This window comes from Crotalus tigris, unplaced genomic scaffold (genome assembly GCF_016545835.1).
Source record: "Crotalus tigris isolate CLP2741 ecotype Arizona unplaced genomic scaffold, ASM1654583v1 scf7180000024464.508515016:1373766, whole genome shotgun sequence".
NCBI classification, from domain to species: domain Eukaryota; kingdom Metazoa; phylum Chordata; class Lepidosauria; order Squamata; family Viperidae; genus Crotalus; species Crotalus tigris.
The window spans coordinates 523222-550162 of record NW_024100635.1 but is presented as its reverse complement, the minus strand read 5'-3'; the positions used below and the strand labels follow the sequence as shown (position 1 = coordinate 550162).

General features: G+C 42.4%; 1 protein-coding gene across 7 annotated transcripts in view; it reads right to left on the bottom strand.

Annotated features, from left to right (window-relative positions):
- Positions 1–26941, bottom strand: part of VWC2L (von Willebrand factor C domain containing 2 like) — a 127858-nt gene that overhangs the window by 29091 nt on the left and 71826 nt on the right. The window contains exon 7 of one of the 7 annotated variants that reach the window (XR_005555425.1): positions 23067–23248. The exons of the other annotated variants lie outside the window; for them this stretch is intronic. The gene's annotated coding sequence lies outside the window, so the exon portion shown is untranslated. Of the gene's footprint in view, positions 1–23066; positions 23249–26941 lie in introns of those variants that run through there. 7 annotated transcript variants of the gene reach the window in all.

Here is a 26941-nt window from a genome sequence, read left to right as displayed (position 1 = left end):
TGCTGAGAAAGAAGACAGGAGATCCTGGAGGGTGAATGAGAATTTATTTAAACAAGAAAAAAATGTCCATAAACTAAAGGACTGTTTAAAGGAATATTTTGCTTTAAATATGAATAAGGGAACATCAATGTCAATGGTGTGGGATGCAAGTAAAGCTTTTATGCGTGGTATTTGATAAAAATGAATAACTTGCATAGACAGAAACAGATTCAGAAACGTAAAGATTTAGAAGAGGAGATTAAATTAAAAGAGAAACTCCTAATTTCAAATCCTTTAGATGAAAAGGTGAAAGGAGCTATAAAACTGTTAAAAACACAATTTAACATGTTGATGGCTGATCACGCTGCAACCAATTTACTATTTATGAAACAAAATACATTTTGTAATGCTAATAAACCAGGGAGATGGTTGGCTTATCAGTTAAGAAAGAAACAGAAACAGAGGAATATAGATAAAATAAATTATAATGGTAAATTGGTTTATCAGAAAGAATTGATTAAGAAATCTTTTTTAGAATACTACCAAAAATTATACAAGAGTACTAATATTCAAACTACAGATATAAACAATTATTTAGGTAAAGTTAATTTTCCTAAATTAACAGAAGATCAGGAAAAAGAGATTAATGGTTTAATTACTAAGGAAGAAATTGTTACAGCTATTAAACAATTGAAATTGGGCAAAGCGCCGGGTACGGATGGGTTGACATCTATTTATTATAAAACTCTAGTAGAAGAGATGACTCAACCGTTGTGTGAATTGTTTAATAACTTATTACAGGGGTTAGAGATCCCTCCATCTTGGCGTAATGCATTTATATCACTGATTCCAAAAGACAATCAAGATCTTACATTGCCTAAAAATTATAGGCCTATATCTCTTTTAAATGTGGATTATAAAATTTTTGCAAAAATTTTAGCTAATAGGTTTATGGGGATTTTGCAGCAGATTATACATAAGGATCAATCGGGTTTTATAACTGGAAGGTATATGAAAAATAATGTTAGACAAATTATTAACTTATTAGAGTATTTAGAAAAGAATAACCAAGTCTCTGCAGGCTTGATATTTTTGGATGCTGAAAAAGCCTTTGACCAAGTGAACTGGCAGTTTATGTTATGTTTAATTAAGGAGATGAATTTTGGACAAAATATATTACAAGTATTATCTAATATATATCAAAAACAGACTGCTCAACTTATTGTAAATGGGGGTTTGTCAGAGGCTTTTGTAATAGAAAAAGGTACAAGACAGGGATGCCCGTTATCCCCGTTATTGTTTGTTTTAACATTGGAAATATTGTTGATTAAAATTCGGGAGTCTCAAGAAATAAAAGGAATAGAAATTAATAAAAAAGAATATAAATTAAGAGCCTTTGCAGATGACTTGGTTGTTACTTTGTCTCAACCTATTTGTTCGGTGGTAAAATTATTACAATTGATCCAACAATATGGACGTGTTTCTGGTTTTAAAATTAATAATAATAAGACCAAAATATTAGCTAAAAATATGACTAATGGTGATAAACAGGTTTTAGTTAAGTTAACAGACTTTGAAATTGTTGATAAGGTAAAATATTTGGGGGTTACATTATCTGCTTCCAATGCAAAACTGTATAAAAATAATTATGAAAAGTTGTGGACGGAGATACAGAAGGATTTAAAAAATTGGAACAATTTACAGTTATCCCTTATGGGTAGAATTGCAGTTATTAAAATGAATGTCCTGCCAAAGTTTATTTTTCTGTTTCAAATGTTACCTATTTTAAAGAGTGATCGTAATTTAGATGAATGGCAAAAAGGTATTAATAAATTTGTTTGGGCAGGGAAAAAACCAAGGGTGAAACTTAAAATAATGCAAGATTTTCGTGAGAGAGGTGGACTCAAGGTACCAAATATGAAATTGTATTATGATGCTGTAGTACTAACATTGATCAGCGAATTGGGTGAATTTAACAAATATAGAAATACTTCATTTGGAAGGTTGGGATTTACTTTTTGGATGGCATGCCTATTTAATATTTAATAAAAAAGTGGATTGGGTTTTTAAGTCTCATATTATAAGAATCTCTTTGCTTAGAGTGTGGAGGAAGTATTATAAATTTGATTTTAAAATACCATTATGGGCTATACCTCGGCATGCCATAGAAGGTATAAGGAAAGGGGTTAATATGGATATGGTTTCTTATGCACAGTTACTTAGATGGGATGGCCAAGACTGGCAGTTAAAATCTTTGGAAGAACTAATACATGAAAATCTAACTTATTCATGGTTCCAATATAGACAAATAGTGGACAGATGGAAGATGGATCGTAAAATGGGCTGGCTTAGAGAAGATGAAACTTTCCTAAAACAAGTAAGAGATCAAAGGCCAACCCATATTAAGAGAGTTTATGGGGTTTTAGTGGAATTGGATTCAGAATCTGAATTAGTTAAAGATTGTATGATTAAATGGGCACAGAATATTGGTGAATCGATTTCAATGGATACTTGGGAACTTATTTGGACAAGAAATGTTAAATTCACACAAGCGCAAAATTTAAGAGAGAATTTTTATAAGATGTTTTATAGATGGCACCTTGATCCAAAGAAAATGTCCATTATGTACTCTAATTTACAGCCGAAATGCTGGAGATGTGGACACTTGGATGCTACTTATTATCATATCTGGTGGACGTGTAAGCATATAAAAGCTTTTTGGATTAAGATATGGTGGAATATTCAGAGAATTTTTAGAAGGAGGGTAAAATTTACTCCGCAATTATTTTTATTAGGTATTGTTACTGATTGTGATGCTAGGGAGGTTATATTGATGCTAAATTTGATTACAGCCGCTAGGCTGTTAATAGGACAATATTGGAAGAAGGAATCCTTGCCTATTTTACAAGAGTGGTTTTATAAAGTTTCGTATTTGGCAGAAATGGCAAAGATTTCGGCTTTTTTAAAGGAGCAATCTCAAGAGAAATTTTTTGCGGTATGGGAAAAATGGATAAATTTTATACAACATAATTTAGATATGGAAAAATATTATTTAGCCTTTTTATAACTTGTAATGATTGTTTTTTTTTCTTCCTTTCTTTCTTCTTCTGTATTATTAGTTATATACTTTTCTATATATGTTTTATTTTTCGCCTACCTCTTTCTTTTTTCTTTCTCTCTCTCTTTTCTTTTTCCCTTTTTTCTTTTTCCTTTTTTTTACGTATATTATTATTATATATATTATTATTATGATTTTTATTATTATTATTAATTATCTTATAAATTGTATATGTTATTTTTTAAAATTTGTTAAATAATCCTATATTCAGTTCTGGGAAGTCGGGGGGGGGAGGGTGGGGTGGTTTGGGAGGGGGGGTGGATGTTTATTTGTAAAATTTTTGAAAAAAATTCAATAAAAAAAAAAAAAGAAGAGATGGCAAAACTACACAGAAGAACTTTACAAGAATGAGCTTAACATCCCAGATAACCACAATGAGATGGTCACTGACCTCGAACCAGACATCCTAGAATGTGAAGTGAAATGGGCCTTAGAAAATCTGAGCAACAACAAAGCCAGTGGAGGTGACAGTATTCCAGCTGAGCTACTCAAAATGTTAAAAGACGATGCAGTAAAAGTGCTACACTCAATTTGCCAGCAAATTTGGAAAACTCAACAGTGGCTAAAGGATTGGAAAAGGTCAGTTTACATTCCAATTCCAAAGAAAGGCAATGCCAAAGAATGTTCAAACTATCGCACCATTGCACTCATTTCACATTCTAGTAAAGTTATGCTTAAAATCCTACAAGCTAGACTCCAGCAGTATGTGGATCGAGAACTACCAGAAGTACAGGCAGGATTTCGAAGAGGCAGAGGAACTAGAGATCAAATTGCCAACATACACTGGATCATGGAGAAAGCTAGGGAGTTCCAGAAAAACATCTACTTCTGCTTCATTGACTATGCTAAAGCCTTTGATTGTGTGGATCACAACAAATTGTGGCAAGTTCTTAAAGAGATGGGAATACCAGACCATCTTATTTGTCTCTTGAGAAACCTATATGCGGGTCAAGAAGCAACAGTGAGAACTGGACACGGAACCACTGATTGGTTCAAAATTGGAAAAGGAGTCCGGCAAGGCTGTATACTGTCGCCCTGCCTATTTAACTTATATGCAGAGCACATCATGAGAAAGGCAGGGCTAGATGAAACAAAAGTTGGAATTAAGATTGCCGGGAGAAATATCAACAACCTAAGATATGCAGATGATACCACTCTAATGGCAGAAAGTGAAGAGGAACTAAAGACCCTCTTGATGCGGGTGAAGAAGGAGAGTGCAAAAGTTGGCTTGAAACTCAACATTAAGAAAACCAAAATCATGGCATCCGGCCCTCTCAATTCCTGGCAAATAGATGGGGAAGAAATGGAGGTAGTGACAGATTTTATTTTTCTGGGCTCCAAGATCACCTCAGATGGGGACTGCAGCCAAGAAATTAAAAGACGCTTGCTCCTGGGGAGGAAAGCTATGGCAAATCTAGACAGCATACTAAAAAGCAGAGACATCACCCTGCCAACAAAAGTGCGTATAGTCCAGGCCATGGTTTTCCCAGTTGCAATGTATGGCTGTGAAAGTTGGACCATAAGAAAGGCTGAGCGCCAAAGAATTGAGGCCTTTGAACTATGGTGCTGGAGAAACTCCTGCGAGTCCCTTGGACTGCAAGGCGTTCAAACCGGTCAGTCCTAGAAGAGATCAACCCCGACTGCTCTTTAGAAGGCCAGATCCTGAAGTTGAAACTCAAATACTTTGGCCACCTAATGAGAAGGAAGGACTCACTGGAGAAGGGCCTAATGCTGGGAAAGATTGAGGGCAATAGAAGAAGGGGACGACAGAGAATGAGATGGCTGGATGGAGTCACTGAAGCAGTAGGTGTGAACTTAAATGGACTCCAGAAGATGGTAGAGGACAGGAAGACCTGGAGGAACATTGTCCATGGGGTCGCGATGGGTCGGACACGACTTCGCAATTAACAACAACAACATAGGGCAACAAATTATCCTCTAATACAGGGGTCTTTTTGGCACCAGGGACCGGTTTCATGGAAGACAATTTTTCCATGGACGGGGGGGGGGAGGGGGAGGTTTCAGGATGATTTGTTATATTTATTCTAAGTTTTCTAAATAAAAAAATAAATAATGCACTTTATTTGTATTATTATTACATTGTATTAGATTAGACGAGTGACTTTCTGCTTCTAAGAAAGTGGGAAGGAAAAGAGACAATCCTAAACTCAAGCTTCCAGCAAAACACACCAAAAACCCAGCACGTTGAGGAAGTGCTGAGGAAGTGCTGAGAAAACCAGAGAGAGAGAGAGAGAGAGACAGAGAGAGAGACAGAGAGAGAGACAGAGAGAGAGAGAGCTTGGCTTGAAAACTTGAGAGCTGCGCGAAGAAAGGAGCGTGAACACACACACACGCACACCCCAAATTAAAGCAGGCAGGAAATTGCCAAAACATGAGGCGCCTGGAGCACCATCAAAACAAAAGCAAAAAACTCAGCGGTCTTAGAAAAGGTGCAAACAAGAGATTCCCTTGAGGACGCAATGCTTAAAGTGAAAGGTAGCTTCTCCTTGTCCCTATTTGCACCCTGAAAAAGCACCCTCACAAACACACACCTTGGGGGGAAGCCCCCTCCAATGATGTTTTGGGGAAGGCCTGGTTGCAAGCTGGGCTGGAGCGCACTTGCCTTGCAAACTTGGAGACTTGTGTGAAGTGAGCAGAGCCCAGCTGGGGTGCCGAGAGGGAGAGAGGAGGAAAGTGAGGAAAAAGAGGAGGAGGAAGAAAAAGTAGCAGGAGGGAGAGGAAGAGGAGGAGGAGGCAAAGAAGAGAGAGCACAAGAAGCAGGAGGAGGAAGGATGCTGAGCTCAGATGTTGCAAGCCAATTGCAAGCACAGCTACTGGAGAACCTTTGCACTGAGCAAGCCATTTCCCCAGAACATGAATAGAAGAATGCCTTTCATTTTTATCTTTTTGATGGGTTTCTTTCAAGCATCTTAAGCTAGAAAATTATTTGGCTGGAGTTCTGGTCTATTTGGCTGGAGTTCTGGTTCAGCAGACTTCCATATCTTCTTGCTTTCAGATGGTATAATTAAGGATTAGCAGGAATTTAATATTTAGAATAGGAATGGAATGGAATAGAATAGAATAGTTTATTGGCCAAGTGTGATTGGACACATAAGGACTTTTCTCTTCTTTAACATTATGATCACATGTGATACACATATATTTTACATTTTACAAAGGTGTATGGGGTGTTCAGGGAGGGGTAGTACCTCTGGTGTAGGGCATGTTGTGCCTTTTTAGGGCAGCTCGTACACCTTTGGTCCCCACCTGACATTCAGCTCTCATCTGTGGCTCCTAGTAGCTGTAACATGTGCAGCAGCCACACCCTGGGCAACAGCTTCGACAGGCTGGCCAAACCAGGTTGAGAGTAGCTGGTGTGTCTTCGACACTTGGTGAGCAAGGGATTTGTCTATCCCGAGCATGTGAAGAGAGATTCTGGCGGAGTGAGCGGATGAGATCTATTAAAATAGAACCAACGGTTATGAAGGCAGTTTCTGCAAGCGACGTGGCATGCTGAGAGCACAGCAAGGCATAAAAGATGCCCTGGTCAACCGCTGCACCCAGCCCATCTCCAATTGTCTCGACTTTTGTCCTGCCATTGGAATAAGATGGAATCTGGGAAGAGAGAGTGAGGCTGACTATGCGCACCTCTCCCTCACTTAAATCCAATCCACGCGCAAGTCTTGACATCTTGTCTTTCCCTAACTCCGATAAATCTCAAAGTCCTGTGGCGATAGGCGAGCAAAGAAGCAGCAGGTGTGGAATCACTGGGAGCTGTGGACGCGGACCTGCACACAGGCGGCTCAGGTCTAATGGTTGCTTCTTGCTGATGAAGCAACAGCTGGATTCGGCGTCTATCTGAGCGACTGACCAGCCCTCATTAGGATCACACTACTCATCTCCGTAGTATGAGAAAGGGGTTAGAAAATCTGCCCTAAACATTGCTGCTTCTTTCAAACCCTGTCCAGCCTACCGCGGTTAGAGGGGATCCCATCTCATGCGGTCAAAATACAAAATTTAAGACAAAACACAAGGTGTTACCACTTATTATTGGTACATGGAATGTACGTATGCTTCAAGACAATCCATTAGCAGATCACCCAGAAAGAAGAACAGCTCTGGTAGCCAGAGAGCCTGCAAGATTTAACATTAACATTGCGGCCCTGTGTGAAACTTGTCTAGCCAATGAAGGTCAGTTCACAGAAACAGGAGGCGGCTACACATTCTTTTGGTGTGGACGTAGCAGTGACCAACGTCGTGAGTCTGGAGTTGGCTTAGCGGTTAAGAACCATCTTGTTCGCCAACTTGCCAGTCTTCCTAAGGGTGTGAATGATCAACTCATGACACTGCATCTCCCATTCTAAGTGGAAAGCAAGCCACACAGATCAGTGCCTATGCACCCACAATGACAAATCCAGACAAGTAAAGGACAAGTTTTATGAAGATCTTGATGCCCTACTTTCATCCGTGAAGCGCACCAATAGGCTGATTTTACTTGGTGATTTCAATGCGAGAGTGGGGTCCGATCACTCTACTTTGGATGGCATTATTGGTAAAAATGGAATTGGCACGTGTAATAGCAATGACCTGTTGCTATTGAAGACATGTGCTGCTCATGATCTGATCATTACTAATACCATCTTTTGCCTACCTATTCGTAAAAAGACGTCCTGGATGCATCCACACTCCAGGCACTGGCATCTCATTGATTATGTCATTGTGCGGAGAAAAGACATGCAAGATGTAAGAGTAACTAAGGCTATGCCGAGTGCTGACTGCTGGACTGACCATAGATTCATCATTTCCAAGTTAAATATTCACATCAAGCCAAAGAATCGTCCACAGGAAACAGAGTTGTGATGAAAAAGATCAACGTCAGTACACTGGAAAACCCCGATGTAGTAGCTTCATTAGTAAAAGATCTTGACAATCAATTCCTGGAGCTGCAAATACAGGAAAATGCTGAGAAGGACTGGGAATATTTCCGGGACATCTTTCACTCTTCTGCACTTAAGGTTCTTGGACCCTCATATAGGAAGCAGCAGGACTGGTTTGATGAAAACGATGAAGAGATTAAGGCCTTGCTTGCTGAAAAACACCATCTCTACCGCGCTCATCAGAACGACAGGTCATCAACTGCAAAGAAAAATGCTTTTATAAACACTTGCAGGATTGTACAAAGCAAGCTCCACAAGATGCAGGACTCCTGGCTGAGTGCCAAAGCAGATGAAATCCAGAAGTTTGCTGATAGAAACGATGCCAAACGATTCTATGAAGCCCTTAGATCCCTGAATGGACCTCAGCCATTAGGACGTTCTCCTTTACTGGATTCGAGTGGTGCAACTTTTATCACTGAGAAGACCCTGATTTTACAGCATTGGGCCGAGCATTTCCACTCTGTGCTGAACCACCCATCCACCATCAATAATGAGGCAATTGACAGGATACCCCAGGTAGATATCAACTATAGCCTAGATGCCCTACCATCAGAGGCTGAAACCTCACAGGCCATCAGTCAATGTTCCAGTGGTAAGGTGGCAGGATCTGACGCAATCCCAGCAGAAGTCTATAAGGCTGGTGGTGCTGTGCTTGTTGAAAAACTTACCCAGTTGTTCCGATCTTTCTGGAAACAAGGTTTCATTCCTCAGGAACTGAAAGACGCGTCCATCATGCACCTCTACAAGAGGAAAGGAAATCGACAAGTCTGCGATAATTATAGAGGAATATCACTTCTCTCCGTCGCAGGCAAGATCTTTGCACGAGTGTTGCTAAATCGCCTGATTGACCATCTGGAACAGGGTATACTACCTGAGACACAGTGTGGTTTCCGCAAAGAGCGTGGCACAGTGGACATGATATTTGCAGCTCAACACTCCAGGAGAAATGTCAGGAGCAGAATCGTGAACTATATACCATCTTTGTGGATCTCACCAAGGCTTTTGACACAGTTAATCGTGAAGGATTATGGCGCATTATGTCTAAGTTTGGGTGCCCTGACAGGTTTATTCTGATGGTACGACAGTTCTATGATGGCATGGCGGCTCGTGTTCTGAGTAACGGTGGAGCCTCAGAGGCCTTCCCTGTTACTAATGGTGTTAAGCAAGGCTGCATGCTGGCACCAAAACTGTTCAGCATGATGTTCTCAGCCATGCTGTCAGACACCTTTCAGAACAGCTCAGCGGGAGTTAATCTGAGGTACAGAACCGATGGGAAACTGTTCAACGTGTGAAGATTTCAGGCTGTCACCAAGATAAAGGAGACTGTGCTACGAGATCTCCTCTTTGCTGATGACTGTGCCCTTAATGCAGGATTGGAGCAGGAAATGCAAGCCAGCATGGACAAAATTGCAGCCGCTTGTGACAACTTTGGCCTCTTCATCAACACGAAGAAAACTGAAGTGATGTACCAGCCAGTTCCAAAAGCCCAATATCAAGAGCCTACCATCACAGTAAAGGGACAAAAGCTGCAAGCAGTGGACCAATTTACGTATCTTGGTAGTACCCTCTCCCATATAGTGACAATTGACATCGAGGTCAATTGTAGAATTGCCAAGGCAAGTTCCGCATTTGGCAGATTGCGGACTAACGTGTGGGACCGCTGTGGAATAAGTCTTGCTACCAAGCTTAAAGTTTACCAGGCAGCAGTGCTAACTACCCTGTTGTATGCTAGTGAGACCTGGACAGTGTACAGGAGGCATGTTAGGCAACTGAACTACTTCCACATGACTTGTCTTCATAGAATTCTGAGGATCCGGTGGCAGGATAAGATACCAGACACAGATGTCCTCTCCAGAGCAGGCCTATCATCAGTTTTCACTCTGTTGATGAAAGCCCAGATGCTCTGGGCAGGCCATGTTGTAAGGATGCCAGATCATTGGATCTTTAAACAGCTCTTCTATGGTGAGCTGTCTCAAGGAAAGCGATCGCACGGGGGACAAAAGAAGCAATACAAAGACACGTTGAAAACCTCTCTTAAGTCCCTGGATATTAACACCATCTCTTGGGAACTTCTGCCGCATGATCGACCGACGTGGCACACCTTGGTGTACCAGGGTTGCCAGACATATGAACACAGAAGGACAATCTTGGCACAAGAAAAGCGAGCACTCCACACAGCCAGAGCTGTAAATGCTGAAGTAACAGTGTCTACATTTCTTTGTTCAGTATGTGGCAGAACATTCCGTGCTAACATCGGTCTTATTAGCCACCTACGGACACATCGTTGATGGCCCATAACCCACAAGATGTCAAGGTCTTCATCAAAATTGATGGACAAATAACATTACATTACTTGCTTATTGCTATAAGCTTATTGACTACTCATTCCACAATGATTTCAACTTGGGATGGTGTTGAACAAGTAGTACTTACTATTGGTCCTCAAAATTGTGGCTGTCGCAATGCCCCCAGGGTCATGTGATTGTGAGTTGAGCATTTGACAATGGTCTTGCACTTACAATGGATGCAGCATCCCATGATCATGCAATCACCATTCCCTGTTGGCTTCCCACAAGCAAAGTCAATGGCAAAGCCATTAGAGAACATCATAAGTGTCAGAATCCAATTATACTTCATCTCCAGTTATCAATTATAGAAAACCCCATTTCTGCCCTCTCTGGATTCTGTCATAAAGAAAGAGAGGGAGGTGAACAAAGGGGCTTTATGGCGCTCACTTCCTTTGGTACAACTTCAAAGGGTTTGAATGTAGTTAGCACCAAAAGGCCTTATCATAACAAAGGAGGCTATTTACCTTTCATGTAGTTTATCTGAAGTCTCCATCCAGCCGGAAGAAAGGAAAAAAGGGGTGGGATTGTGATGCCTGAAACTGTCACTGGAAGAGGGGGGTGATTGGGTGGGACTACTGGGGAACCCCTTAAAACGTCGAATGGGAGAGCTTGAACCCCAAGTCCTGTCTAGAACGCCTGGAACCATTTTCTCTTAATAAAGGATTCCTGTTGGAAGAATTATTCCAAGAGTTCTGTCTTCTTAAGATGCAAAGTGGGGTGGGTCCTTACATTAGACAGGACTTGCGAAATTAATCCACCTGGAAGGGAGACCCTTGCAGGGGGATTTTGCAAAAAATTACCATGTCAGACAATGGAGCAAGAAAGGGGGAAAACTCCCTGGAAAGAGAGCCGCTGACCAAATTGGAACCTTGCCAGATGTTGGAATCCAAGAGGTCAGATTCCTCAGGAGAAGAAGTGGTGGAGACACGGGACCACAAGCCTCACTGGTCAATGGGCGTTGAAAAGAAAAGGGAGTGGAGAAAGGAATCAAGAAAGGTGACCCTGAGACGGGGGACCAAGCAACCAGAATGGAAGCAGGAGATGGAGAAATCCCTGCACGCAAGTGAAGAGGGAGGAAGCTGGGCACCGTACTCAGACTGGATCCTAGAGAAAGCTATTGACCTGATGAAGAGAACTCTCAGCTCCCTAAGAGAGGAGAATCCTGAGTCCTACGGCCGCCCCAGCTCCTGGAGCCGCAAAGGGAGAGACACCGAGGGGGACGTGGAACCTGCAACCCCGGGGACATCTACTGATCCAGTAGTCCCCACCCCCTACCAGACCACAGATGGCAATCTGGACGGAAGACATTACCACCAACAACGGAGGCACCAATCCATTCCAAGACGTCCACCGTTGGAGGTGAAATTCAAAGGGGAGCCAACAGGCTTGGGGTTTTTCCTAACCCAAGTCCTCAGCTACATGGAGGAATACGGGCAGGACATCCCCAGCGACAAAGCCCGCATCCGGATCGTGCAATCGGCCCTGGATGGACCGGCTGCAGATTGGGTGGTGAACTTGCATGACTCCAATGCCCCAGAACTCAGTAACTTCAACCGTTTCATGTCCTCTTTGAGAAGACGATTTGAAGACCCCCTGGCTGATCGCAAAGCCCGTGAAAGGATAAAAATGATGAGGCAAGGCAAATGCCTGGTGGCTGAATATACACAAGAATTCCGGGCCATTGCCAGCAAACTGAATTGGCCAGAAGACATCCTCCTTAGCCATTTCAAAGACAGACTAAATTATGATCTATATGACGCTTGCCTGCCCTGAGGGGACCCACACCAACTTGAGGAATGGTACATCTTGGCAGAGGAAGCAGAGATCGACATAGTGAAAAGACACCACCGAGGAAAACAATGGAGCCGCCCCCCGCCTGAGCTGACACACGAACCGGTGAAATCATCGGCTACCGCCAAGAAGCAAATGGGGTGTTTCAAGTGTGGAAGAGAAGGGCATCGAGCTGTAGAATGCCGCTCCAAAGCCCCCCAGCACAACCCAGACAGATCCCCAATCAACAAATCCGAAAAGTCTTCAGCTAAGCCAAAAGAAACTGCAATGAGAATGATGGAAATTGCGGAACCCCCCACTTCTGCTCACCAAGGGGAAAGAACTCCAGCCTACACCACAGGGCCGGTGGATGCCTCAGATGACAGCTCGGAGGGCGAACCCCTGGTAAGTGGACACATCACACCCACCCTCAAGACAGTGACTATATTAATCCCTCCCCATGTCCGAAGCTGTGAAGGTGAAAGCCTTAATAGACTCTGGCTGCACCCGCTGCCTCATTAGCCCAACACTAGTGGGTAATCTGGGCATCCCATCGAGGAGACTGCAACAACCAATCTCATTTGGCCAGTTAGATGGATCCATAGCAGGGAGGGGTGCCAGGTACCCTAGCCACTCTATCAATACACCTCTCCCTGGGCAAACATGAAGAGGACATAATGTTTGTGGTGACCCCAGGCATGGAATGCCCAATGATTCTAGGGATGGAATGGTTGAAAAATGGAACCCCTGGGTAAATTGGAGGATGACAGAAATCAAATTCCCGAAGGGGGACCCTATGGACTTAAAACCCCAAGGGAGGCTACCAGAATCAAGAATAGAAAAAGCATCCATAGGAGAGGAAAAAAGATTAACAGAAATACCAGAGGAATATAGAGACCTTGCTGAAGTTTTCAGTGAAGAGAGGGCAAATGAGCTCCCCCCCCCACCGACCCACAGACTGTACCATTGAATTCAAGCCTGGGGCAAAACTCCCGAAGCCCAGATTATACTCCATGAGCCAAAAGGAGAAGGAGGAAATGGAAAGATTTATTAAAAAAAACCTAGAGAGAGGTTTCATTGAGCCAGCCAAGCCTAAAGTGGCTGCCCCGGTCCTTTTTAGAGAGAAGAAGGATGGCTCTTTACTTTTATGCGTGGATTATAGGGCCCTGAATACAATCAGTGAAAGCAACCTATACCCTCTACCCCTCATGAAAGACATGCTGTCACACCTATCGAAAGGGAAAAATTTTTCTAAACTAGACCTAAGGGAAGCTTACTATCGCGTGAGAATTAAGGAAGGGGACGAATGGAAGACTGCATTTAACTGCCCCATGGGGTGCTATCAATTCAAAGTCTTGCCATTTGGATTACAAGGGGGCCCTGCAGTTTTTATGCAATTAATCAATGACATTCTAAGGGAGCACCTGTTTAAGGGGGTCCTTGTTTACTTGGACGACATTCTTATCTTCACTGAAACAAAAGAGGAACATGTCAACCTTGTCAGAGCGGTTTTAAAGAAGCTGTGAGCCGCCCACCTATATGCCAAACTCTCAAAATGCGAATTCCACCAGGAAAGGATAGATTACCTAGGTTATCGCATATCCCCCCAGGGCATTGAAATGGACCCAGAGAAGGTCAGAGCAGTATTAGATTGGGCACCACCCCGCACAAGAAAGCAACTACAAAGTTTCCTGGGCTTTGCAAACTTTTACCACCAATTCATCCTCTCATTTGCCCAGATAGCCTTGCCCCTCACTAACTTACTAAAAACGAAGGGAGCATCCTCAGTAAAACCTAGCCAGCCACTAACATGGACAATGGAGTGCCAAGCAGCGTTTGAGAGACTAAAGAGACTTTTTCTGCCGAACCAATACTAAGGCACCCAGACATGGACAAGCCCTTCGTAATACAGGCAGATGCAAGTGATGTGGCAGTGGGGGCTGTTCTATTACAAGAAAACAATGAAGGGGTATTGCAACCCTGTGCATATACATCCAAGAAACTCACGGAAACAGAACAGCGCTGGCTCGTATGGGAGAAGGAGGCTTATGGGATACGTTGGGCATTACTCACGTGGCGACAGTTCCTGGAAGGCAACAAAATCCCCTTCCAGGTGTGGACTGATCACAAAAATTTAGAAGCCCTGAAAACGTCCAGGAAACTCAATCCCAAACAAGCCCGCTGGTCCCAGCATTTTCACCAATTCCAATTTAAGCTCAAACATTTACCAGGAAGAAAGAACTTCCTGGCAGATGCTCTATCTCGCATGCCCCCATATAACAGCGCACGAACCACAGACTCTAGACCAATAATGGCAGAGTCACAACTGGCAGCACCAGTAACCACAAGAACCCAAGCCAAATTAAAAACACAACTGGACAGCCAAACTGGAATTGAATTCAGAAAAAGTTTGGAAACAGATGATTGGTTCCAGAAAAACAAAAATGTGTGCACAATGAAAGACGGGTTGCCTTGGATAGGGGAAAAGTTATATATACCAACAACTCCAAGAGTAACTTTCATGCACCTTTGCCATGACACAAAATCAGCAGGGCATTTTGGATTTGTAAAAACTTTACATTTAATTAAACGGCAATTTTGGTGGCCATCCATGAAAAAGGACATAGAAAGTTATATAGCCAGTTGTCCAAAATGTGCCACGGCAAAGAGGTTGCAAGGGAAATTTCCAGGACTATTGCAAACAGTGGCAAGTCCCTCAGCCCCCTGGAGAGAAATAGCCATGGATTTTATAGTGGAATTGCCAGAAAGCAATGGGAATACTGTTGTCTGGATGGTCACGGACTTGTTTTCCAAACAGGTGCACTTTATCCCTTGCCAAAAGATTCCCACTGCAAAAGCCTTAGCAAAACTTTTCATCCAGCACATTTACAGATTGCATGGGGCACTCCAACGCATCATCTCTGACAGGGGGGTGCAATTTACGTCTGCATTTTGGAAGGAATTTTTATCCCTCTTAGGAACCACTCAGGGACTGACATCTAGCCACCACCCACAAGGAAATGGGGGGGGGGCTGAAAAAATGAACTCCGTACTTAAGCAATATTTAAGATGTTTTCTTAGTTTCCAGCAGACCGAGTGGGCGGACTTACTCCCTTTTGCAGAAGTTGCCTACAATAATGCAGTCCATTCCAGCACAGGTTACACTCCTTTTCAAATAGCCACCGGTCAAAGTTTCAACCCCATGCCAGAATTAACCCCAAACGAACCAACGATCCCCTCGCTGAAAGAATGGATGGAGAAATTACAAAACACCTGGCCAATAGTCAGAAAAGCACTAGATGAAGCTAGGCAGGCATATAAAACACAAGCCGATAAAAAAAGGGTTGAGCCTACACCATTCATTATAGGAGAGATGGTGTACTTATCTACAAAATACCTAAAGTTCCTACAGCCCTGTAAAAAACTTGGACCAAAATACATAGGACCTTTTCCAATTAAAAGAATCATAAATCCAGTAACAGTAGAATTAGAATTACCCAAAAATCTCAGGCAAATACACCCAATTTTTCATTGCAGCTTGCTGAAAAGAGAGCATCAGTCACCTCTACGGCCAAAAATCCACCCCACCACCTCCAATCATGGTGGAGGGCGAACAACATTTCGAAATAAAGGAAATCCTTGACTCTAGGAGATATCATGGAGCAACTCAGTACCTAGTTGCCTGGAAACACCTCCCTCCCTCACAAAATGAGTGGGTCCATAAACGTCATGTCAGAGCCCTGAAGCTATTGAAGAAGTTTCACACAGAGTATCCTAACAAGCCTGACTAACTTTTATACCTGTTTTGTTTTCTTTCAGGTGGATCTCTCTTATTTTTAAGGGGGGCTGGATGTCAGAATCCAATTATACTTCATCTCCAGTTATCAATTATAGAAAACCCCATTTCTGCCCTCTCTGGATTCTGTCATAAAAAAAGAGATGGGGGTGAACAAAGGGGCTTTATGGCCCTCACTTCCTTTGGTACAATTTCAAAGGGTTTGAATGTGGTTAGCACCAAAAGGCCTTATCATAACAAAGGAGGCTATTTACCTTTCATGTAGTTTATCTGAAGTCTCCATCCAGCCGGAAGAAAGGAAAAAAGGGGTGGGATTGTGATGCCTGAAAGTGTCACTGGAAGAGGGGGGTGATTGGGTGGGACTACTGGGGAACCCCTTAAAACCTCGAATGGGAGAGCTTGAACCCCAAGTCCTGTCTAGAACGCCTGCAACCATTTTCTCTTAATAAAGGATTCCTGTTGGAAGAATTATTCCAAGAGTTCTGTCTTCTTAAGATGCAAAGTGGGGTGGGTCCTTACAATAAGTCACTCTGGTAATTTCCCCAGGCCTTGTTTCATTTATACTGTGACATGCTGTCATTCCCTGAGCTTTCTGCATTTGTATTGTGTCTTAGCTTTCATCCCCCCCCCATCTTCCTGCCATGTGGATGGCCTATGCTGGAGCTCCCAAGCCCTTTGCCAGTCTCCTTCAGCCCTCCCCCATGGCACCCCCCAAACTCCTACACCCCTTCTTTCCTCAGACTCTAGCTGCTTTCCAGTTAATGATCCACACATCTTGGTGTTATGATGGCAACTAGGCCTGCTGGGGTTATCAAAGCAAGTGATGTGGTCATGTGACATGCTTTATGACCACATCCTTAGTAATGCCAGTCCTAATGATCCCATGCGTGGTTGGGAAGGCAGCTGTGGCATACCCCTTGCCTTCTGCTACCAAATTGTTGCCTAAGTGTAGGAACCAGGGTTCAAAATATATTTTGCATTAAGTGCTTTTCAAAGTTTACTAAAGAAGTCCACAATGTTTGCTACACTGAAAAATATGGAGTTCTGATATCCCGGGGTAGCAGGAACAGTGCTTTCTGCAGAAAGACTTGAATTGTGGGAATGTATGTAACTTTTAATTCTAAACATGTGTAAATGTTAATGCTTTTGATTTATAGGTTTTCTGTTTTTTCTTAGAAATGGGTTTGATGAAAGAGTGGCCCTACAATAGACTTACAGAACAAATGCACAGTTGCTTTCAGAATTTTTATATCAGGTAAAGGACTCATTTAGAACCAGTTAGTGGCTGAGGTGTTGTCACAGGCATGGGTGGACTGAGTTCTAGCCTGATTTAGATGTAAAATTCAGCTGAGTGCTCTTGGGCCCCTCGTTCCTTCCCAGCTCTAAGAAGCAAGCAATGGCAAAATACTTCTGAAAAACCTTGCCAAGTAAATGGTATAGACTTGTTAAGACTGACGAGGAGGGTTGGTAGGGAATAAATCATATAATATTTGAGGGGAGGATCTGGGCCAAATGTCATATGCATGAATTATACATAACCCAATTTGCAAATCTGCATACTGCCTAGCCAATTCTGGATAGTTCTTGGCAAAGCAACTTAATCAAAATTGTGAGATTTTGCACAGTGGAGTAATCTGCAGTTAACACAGAATACCTAAAGCAAATAGAATTCAAATGTTAAAAGTAATTTCTTTGGTGAATAGCAAATACATGTTGAATTTTCTAAGGTGGGGAAAATCAGTAATTAACATCGCTTGTAGTTTGGGTCAGGAGCATCTGGAATATTAAGCAGTTTGATAATTAGTTCAGTCTTGGTACCTAACAAAGATAAGCTAAGGTGCTCTGGAATCATGTTGGTAAGGACAGTGTTTGCCATACTGTGTGCAAGTGCTGCATATCTGACAGAGTGCCCTGGATGCATTTTATGTCTGTGATGTGTGTGTCAGAGATTTGTGAGTGAGAAGTCACAAAAGATTCAGAGTCTGGTTGTTAGAACTACAATATGAAATGCTTAGTTTTGCTTAGAAATAATTACAATGGTATTCTGACACTGGTGTCAATCATATTGGAAAGGGAGAACAATGTGCAATATAAATTGGAAATGTTATTGCAAAGAAAGAATTAATGTCTGGGGGAGCTCAGTGTTTGGAAATCCAGTGACCACAACGAATTGGCTAAAGAGATGACAGCATGAAATGGGATTTGATTTCTGAGGGTTTCAGATAAACTGCTTTTTTTTAAAAAAATGTTATAGATAGATATACAATCGTGTCAGTACAGATGGAGAGGGATCCTGAAATTGCAAACTCTGAGTGGCAAAAATGCAAATGGAAAGTTGTGAGAGACATGAGGCTGAAATTAAGATGCTTAATAGAGCAGGGAGTTATGCATCAAGGTGGAATTGCTGCTCTGGGCTTGGGAAACATTGGTGATTTTGAGTTAAATTTTTCTTCAGAGGAAGAATGATGGCTGCATAAGCCAGATTGGCAAAGTAAATACTCTCCAGTTTTGGACAACACATTGCTGCTAATGGTTATGGATTTAGGGAGGAAATTGCAGAACCTTTTGGGTGGATATTCAGTCAGACAAGGTTATTACAGAATTATTGGAACCTCTATATTTGAAGATGATCATTACTTTGCTCTCAGAGGTGTGACAAAGACATCCAAACACTGACAGCATGGACATTTTTCAGATTGCAATGGCTATCATGACTTCATGTGATGGTCATTGTGGAGTGTCGTTCTGGGGGAATGTCTAAATTTTTGGAAGCTTAGTGTGTATGGGGATGTGATGGGAAATAGGGAGTGGGGAATGACAGTTTGATGAAGACCAGGGGAAGCACGGAACCAGTTTGTGCCAGCGCTCAAGGCCACACATCCTGAGATTGGAATGTGGATTACCCCAAACATCTCAGCATTCTCAAAACACCTATGTGGCTCTTCATTGGCTGAAGACAAATTGGTTACAGGGGGAGGGCTGGCACGAGAGGGAAAATTTGTAACTTTTCACATGGGAAATTTAGTTCTAGCCTGACTTTACTGCAGCCAGTAGCCTTTAGTAAAAAAAAAAAAAAGCCTATCACTTCACCCAAATTGAGTCAAGGGACCTGACTTGGGCAGGATTGACAGTAGGCTAGAACTGCAATAACAGCCAATCCAGAGAGACACCTCTACCATGGAGGCTGTGCACACTATGTTGGCTCATGAGAGTGACCAGGAGGAGATTGAAGCCTGGGGTGAAGCAGCATCCTTGAGACCCCATGACAGAATAGGCCTCCCCAAATGGCTGGATGAAGTGGAAGCCTGCGGTGATCAGCCAAGACTCCGATGGTCACTGGGGATCAGAAAGAAAGAAGACCGAGAAGAAAAGCCATCCAGGCAAGGCAGATTTGGAACATGAGATGCTGGAGTGTGCAATTGAGTACCTGAGGGGGGCCTTTGGCACTTTAAGGAGCATGAAGCTCTGGCTCATCCGGCTGCCCAACCAGCGCAAGCATCAGGCGGTGATGGCGTAATAATGCCCACCTCTGCAGCTATGGCAGTGCCTGTCCCAGCAGTTCAGACACAGAGTCTGGCTCCACAACCAGCTGCCGCCCTGGCCACTCAGCCAGCAGCACCAGCTTGGGCCACTGCAAAAGAGACCACCAGCCCTTGGGGTGAAGTACAGCGGAGATCCCACGGGCTAATAAGTAAAGATTATTATTATTATTATTATTATTATTATTATTATTATTATTATTATTATTATTACAGTGGAGACCCTAAGCCACTAGGGTTTTTCTTGGGTCAAGTCTGGACCTACATGCAGGAGTATGGTCTGGAAATAATCACTGAAGGGGTGAAGGGCAGTGTGTAACCATAGCACTGGAGGAATCCAGAGCCAAGTGGTCACCTTCCACAATGTCAAGGCTGAGAAATCCAATCCATCACTTATTGTAAAATCTGCAGTTTTAAATGCAGTCATTGTTTAAATATGTCAAGTGAAGTGGAATCTTTTCCCACCCAAACCCATGAGGCACTCTTTTCTATTGCTGAGCTATTTCTGTACTTAGAAGGTTTATCTTAATATTTAACCAAAATGTTTTCTTGCAGTTCCTGTCCATTGATTCTAGTTCCATTCCCAGAAGCGACAGAAAAGAGCTCTACTTCATCTTCCTCATGACAGTTTTTTAAATACTTTAAGATAGCTATTAATCTTCACTTCTCCATTTTATGCAGGCAATGCTGAAAGCATTTTGAAGATTCCTTGGCTGACCACAAAAACAGGATCAAGACCATGAGCCAGAGCTGATGACCCATGGCCACCTATACCCAAGAATTCTCAATCTGGCCTGCTGACTAACCACTTGGTCACAAGATATGCTGATCAAGTGTTTCCAGGATGGGCTGAATTATGATGTCTACAACACTTGCATCTCCAGGGGTGCCCCCCTTTTCATGGCTGGTATGTTTTGGCCAAAAAGTTTGAGATTGACTTGGTCTGTTTGTGGGGCCATCCCCACCAAGAAGCCAGTGAAGCCAGCTCAGAGAATTCAAGAGATGGCCCTGGAGGAATGGAAGTTGTTGGGTTCACCCCATCCCCCAAGGATGGCGAGAGAACTCCAAACATTCCAGATGAACATCTGATGGACATCAATACTGACTCTGATGATGACCCCTTGGTAAGTCACCCAGTAATCCCAGTAACCATTCTTGTAGAACTGGTGGTTCCATCCCCAGGGCACAAGGAGAACCTAGTAGCCCTCCTGGACTTGGGTTGCACCAGATGCCTGATTAACCCTGCCCTGGTTGAGAAGCTAGGTCTAAGACTCAAGCAACTTAAAGTTCCTATGGCTTTTTTGCCAGCTGGATAGCTCAGTAGCAGGGGGAGGGGCAGCAATGTTCATCACTGAGCCAATAGAAATAAGAATGGGGGCACACAAAGAAACCTTGAGCTTTATTATGGCACCTGGCATGGAGAGACCCTTGTACTAGGCTTGATATGGCTCCTGAAATGGAATCCCTATGTAAACTGGAGAAGGAGGATGTTAAAGATTCAGTGGGCCAGCCCAAAAGGAGACCTGAAAAGGAAACTTGAGCTCCCTGCTCCTAAGTTGCTGCAGGCAAAGCCAAGAAGGGAGGTGTGCACCTGCAACGAAGAAATGCCCCAAAGGTGACCCCCAGGTCCCTAAGGAATATTGGGACCTATGGGATATTTTTAGTGAAAATAACTCAGAAGGCTTCCACCCCACCAGCCAACTGACTGCTCCATAGAGAACAAGCTGGGGCTAAATTGCCCAATCTCAAATTGTACTCAATGACTCCTAGAGAATCAGAGGAACTATGAGCGTGCATAGACAAATACCTGAAGTGCAGTTTCATATAACCCACCAGACCAAGAGTGGCTGCTCCAGTGCTGTTCAGGCAAAAGAAGGATGGTCCCTTTGTCTATGCGTTGACTATCATGGGCTAAATGCTGTTTGCATTGAAAATGTCTACCCACTGCCCCTGATGAAGGATATGCTAGCCCATTTGGCCAAGGAGAGGATTAAGGAAGGCAATGAGTGAGAAACGGCTTTTAATTGCCCCTTGGGGTGTTTCCAATTCTGAGTCGTTCCCTTCGGACTGCAGGGTGCCCCTACTGTATTTATGCAGCTGATAAACAAAGTGCTGCATGAACACCTGTACAAAGGGGTTTTGGTCTATCTGGATAACATTTTAATCTATATCAGCATCATGGCAGAACATGTAAAATTGGTCAGAGCTGCCCTAAAAATGCTCCGAGCAGCCCAATTGATAATATTGATAAAAAGTTGAGAAATTAGAGTCAGCAATTCTAGTATTTGTAAATCTGATTTCCCAAAGTGCCTCTTTTTTCTTTTCTCTTTCTTGCAGCATATGCTGAATTACTACTGCTTCACCAGCTATTTTTTGCTCTCAGGCAAAAAGAGTTTTCAGTAGTTCTATAGATGAATATAAATATATAAAATCTGATGTAACCTGTATAAAACAGATTTTATATATGCTAGGGAAAGTACACTGAGATTCCATCGCCAGATTCTTTGGCAGCATAGAACATTTAATTCTTAATCTAAATGAAAGGCCAATAAGCACAGAGCTCTAATCTGATATAATCAATCTTTATTCACATGGTTTGATCAATCATAATTTCCACTATTTATATTGAGAAGTTTAGGAAACAATTTAGCCAAAAAATTTACTTCCAGTGATTTAGATGAATAATATTTAAGCAAGAGCTTAAATTATCCTAGTTAAAGCATCTTACTGGGACTTAATATAGTGTTTAATCCAAGCTGGATCATGCTCTTAGCTTTCACTTTTGTATAATAGTACTTTTGGTACTCAAGTCAAGAGTATGAAGGAAAATTAGATCAAAATAAGTTTTTTTCTGCAGATGCTGCTCTGCAATTCAATGCTTTTGTTAATTTCCCAGTTACTCACTGCATTTGTTTATTTAATATTAGACTGTCAATTACCAAACGTTATATTTTAAACATAGCAGCAGATTCTTAGGGCAACGTTTACGAGATTGGAGAAATTATGGTACACTTCCTGCAGTCAATGTGGTAAATGCAATTCAATGCATCTAGAGGTCTCAGGCTACAAAGCCACAGCCAAGCAATTGTGGCCAGTATGCATTGCATCCACAACTCATAGTATTAGTGTCCCACAAATAGTTTTCACAACACTTAGTCCACAGCTGTGGCTTTTCAGGGAGAACAGGCTATTTCAGCGTAAAAATGAGGGTACTGTGCAAGAGAAAAGTTGCCTTTGGAGTGTGTGATGCTATTTCCCTCAGTTCTTCTAACCTAGAGAGTTACATATCTGGTGGTTGAGTGGGGAGATTGACAAAACATTTGGAGCACCTCCAGAGGGTGGGTCAGGAGCTGCAGGATATTCCTCCGTCCCATTTGAGGACACTTGACAGTTGTTCTTGAGTTTCATACTCCTCTGTTTCAGTTTAGAGAGTGGATGAGAAATGAAAAACAAATCACTTTTGGTGAGTCAGTCATGGGGAAAAAAACTGCTTACTATTCTAATACAAAAACAATTTGGGGTTAAAAAGACAGCTGTGGTTTAATGAAAAGTTAATACAGTAACCTCCTGATGACAAATCTTTGTTTTTAATCATACCTTCTTTCAGTTTTCAAAATAATTTCTATTGTACATTTCCTGTAACACATTTCTTTTATGCATAGAAATCACTTGAATGGCAACCAAACATCATGTCCCCAGCCAATTTCCTTTGCCTGCAACTTTTATCACAACACAGAAGATATGCAAATTAAATGCAGAGCCTAAAATGAAGAGAAACAAAATTCTTTCATTATTATATGACATTAGCTGTCCTGGTTTTATTTGCAAAGGAAAGACATCTTCAATTACCAATAGTCTGGAGCTATTCTGGGATGTTGCTGCATTACTCAGCTAGATAATCTCCCATTTGTGTGAATTGTGTAATGCTCTAGAGGAGCTTTATGTGTGTGCAAGAATATTTCTGCAGTTACAATGCCCAGAAAAACATAGGCAGCAAGAACACTCAGGCTAGCATCTGAGGATTATTTTGGAATATGATTAAAGATTTTTTAATGAAGTAACACTTTAGTTACATCATAATTGAAGAGGCACTGCCTACCACATATAATTTACACCCAAAAATTCCTAGAAGTTTCCCCAAAGTATTAACAACATATTACCAACATGACAGTTAAAAATAATATGGAAAACTATATCTTAGGAAAATAGGTAAAAGAAAGATGGAAGTTGGAAGAAAAATATATAGGATAGGGTAAAAAAAAAAGATGTCTTGGAATATTTAAAAAAAACCTGTAGAAACTGCTGAATTTGGATGCTGTAACAAAGAATAATCAGAAGTTCAAAAACAGTACAAAAAGAAATAACAGGAAGCAAAAATAATTGATTCTGGACAACACTAGCAAAGCCACTCTGTTTAGCTTTGTAAGAATTTCAAGTTCATCATTTCCATACTGCTTATAGAAACATCTACTGTTACTCCAATTCTTCAACAGGTCTGGATCACAAAGTCTTGGATTGGGCCATTAAAACACTGAGTCCAACTCCCTGTCTGTGTTAAGGGTCTGGTTCTGCTATAACAGATCATTATCCTCTTCTATTCTTTCATATGGGGATGAATGATATAACAAAGAGCCTGAAAACAATATCAAGAATCTATGAGCAACTAGAAATGAAAGCCAAAGAAATGGAAACACAGGTGGTGTTTTCATCTGTATTTCCAATAGAAAGTAAACATCCTGTGAGGGAAAGGAGAAATTTTAAAATAAAATGACTGTCTTAAAGGATGATGCAGTCAAAAGAACTTTGGATTCCTACACCATGGTATACAATACTACATGAAGGGCTTCTAGCAGGGAATGGGCTATACTTCACAAGAACCAGGAAGAATTTTTTTGGAAATGGGTCAACTTATCTGAAAGACTTTAAACTAAAATTGGAGAGGGAGGGAGACCAATTTTTAGGACTTAATCTCAAGCATAAACCTCAAGGAAATCACCAAATGGTGAGATAGAAGGGGAACTCAAATTCAAAACAGGAGATGTAGGAAGCAAACATAGGGTCAGTCAAAAAGGACTCAGATGGCTATACACTAATGTTCAAAATATGAGGAATAAACCTGGCAAGTTTGAAACCCTAGTACATAACAGTAGATATGACATTGTTGCCTTTACCGAAACTTGGTGGGATGAAACCCATGACTGGAATGTATTGCTAGAAAGATTTAAATTGTTCAAAAGAAACAAACTTAACAAAAGAAGAGGTGGAATTGCATTATATGAAAGAAATAACTACATTTCTACAGAAATGCAAAAAACCAGGTATGAAAAACTTGAATGCATTAGGGTTAATATAAAAGGAAAAACATTGCCATGAGTGTATACTACAGATCACCCAACCAGAGGAAATACAGTAGATAAATTTTCTGCTAATCAGGGTTGTCAAACTGCCGGCCGCAGGCCAGTTGCATCATACGGAGGCTGTGCCCATCCCAGCTCCGGCAATGCAAAAAAAGTTGGGACATGTCGCGACATGTCACATGACGTGATGAGTTTGACACCCGTATGCTAATCAGTTAATAAGGTATGCAATAAGTACACTACAATAGTGATGGGAGTTTTTAACCAACCTGACATCAACTGGGAGACAAACTCTGTATCAAATGGGGGGGGGGGTCAAACAGGTTCCTGATGAACCTAGCAGATAATTTTGTCATCCAAAAGGTAGAGGAGGGAACTTGAGGATTAGATACACTGGATTGAATTTTTACTAACAGGGATGAAATGATAAAGGTGATTAAAGTTGCAGGAACTTTGTGGGAGAGTAACCATGTCATATTGGAATTCAACATAATACAGGCACCAGTAAAAGCTAGTCTAGAAGTTAACATGGGTTTGTCAAAAATGGATCATGCCAGACAAATCTTACTTCATTCTTTAACAAAGAAATAAAATTAATGGATCAAAAAATACTGTGGGCATAGTTTATTTATTTCAGTAAGGCATTTGACAAAGTAGACCACGGCCTACTTTTTGGTATGATAGAAATAAATGGGATAGACAGCATCACCACCAGATATAGCCCTCATTGGAACTACTTCTACATGGACGGAAGCATGCAGTAGGGTACTTCAAGGTTTGATCTTAGGTCCAGTACTTTTCAACATCTTCATAAATTATTTAAAAGAGGAGATAGAATGGGAACTCAATAATTTTGCAGACAACACCAAGCTGGAGGAATAGCCAATATCTTAGAAGAAAGACTCAAGATATAGAAGGATCTTCACAGACCTGAACACTGCACCCTATCCAACAAAATACAATTCAGGATTAGAAAAGTAAGTGTTGAGTCCCTCGCGAAATGGCAAGACATGAGAAGCAGTTGTAGTTCTCAGATTGCTTTATTCTTCATTTAGCTTACAGATTGAATGCTCCGGCAACGCCCAAAACTCCCGGCCTCTTATATAGGCCTTTCCCGGGTCAATGTGTTACTTTTCGCGCGCCAGAACCCGCGCATGCGCACAGGCGCTGGCGACAGCCTGTCTGGTCCCAGGCAGCTTGCACCTGCCCAGGACCGCCTGCAAACGCCCCGAGCCCATTTGCAAAGCGCAGGACATAACACCCCTTTCCCCCAGGCTAAAACTACTACCAACATACAACCCATTTTCTTGATGCAGTTTTCTACTCCCCAGTGCTCCTACCCTTCTACTGGCTCTGTTTAGACAGCAATGTTATGTATTTAGGTGATTTCCTTGCTCTCTGTGACCTCCTAGGCTCTGGGTCTCTGGCAGGTGTCCCCTGACTGAGGGGTGATGTGTGCCTGTTCCCCTTATCATGCCTTGGTGCCTTCCAAGGACTGTGCCCCAATGCCTGGCCTGCTTGCTTGCCCACCGGGCTCGTTAGGCCAGGGCTTCTGTCACTTTGTGACCTGGTTGTCCTGCCTAGCTGTAGGCTCTCTGGCCCTTCTAAATGATAGCCACTGTTGGGCGTCTCTGTAGAACCTCCTAGGTCCGTCCAAGACCTGTCAGGAGGCTGTCCATCCCCTGATCCCCGTTTTGTGTCTGGGCTTGTGTGGGTTTCTGTGCCTTCCCAAAACTCAGTTACTCCCTGATTTGGGCTGGAGGTGTTGTAGTCGGGACTTGGTTCCTCGACCACCTCCCTGTATGTTTGCCCCCTTGTAGGACTTGGGGTAAGGTCAGGCCAATTCTGGGGATTATGTGCCAGCTCTCTTGCGGGGTATGATTTATTTGGATGCTCCCGGGTATCCTCCCTGACTGGAGTACTGTGTTGTGCAGGTGAATAGTGATTGTGCCCCCGGAGCGACTCCCTGGCTGGAGTAGGCGTGAATGCCTGGTGGTTGGATAAACCCCTAGAATTCCTGTTTGGGGCTCTCGCAGAATCTTGGAATGTGCCGTTTGTGGCTCCATCATTGGTGATGGGCAGCAGCTCGTGCCCTTC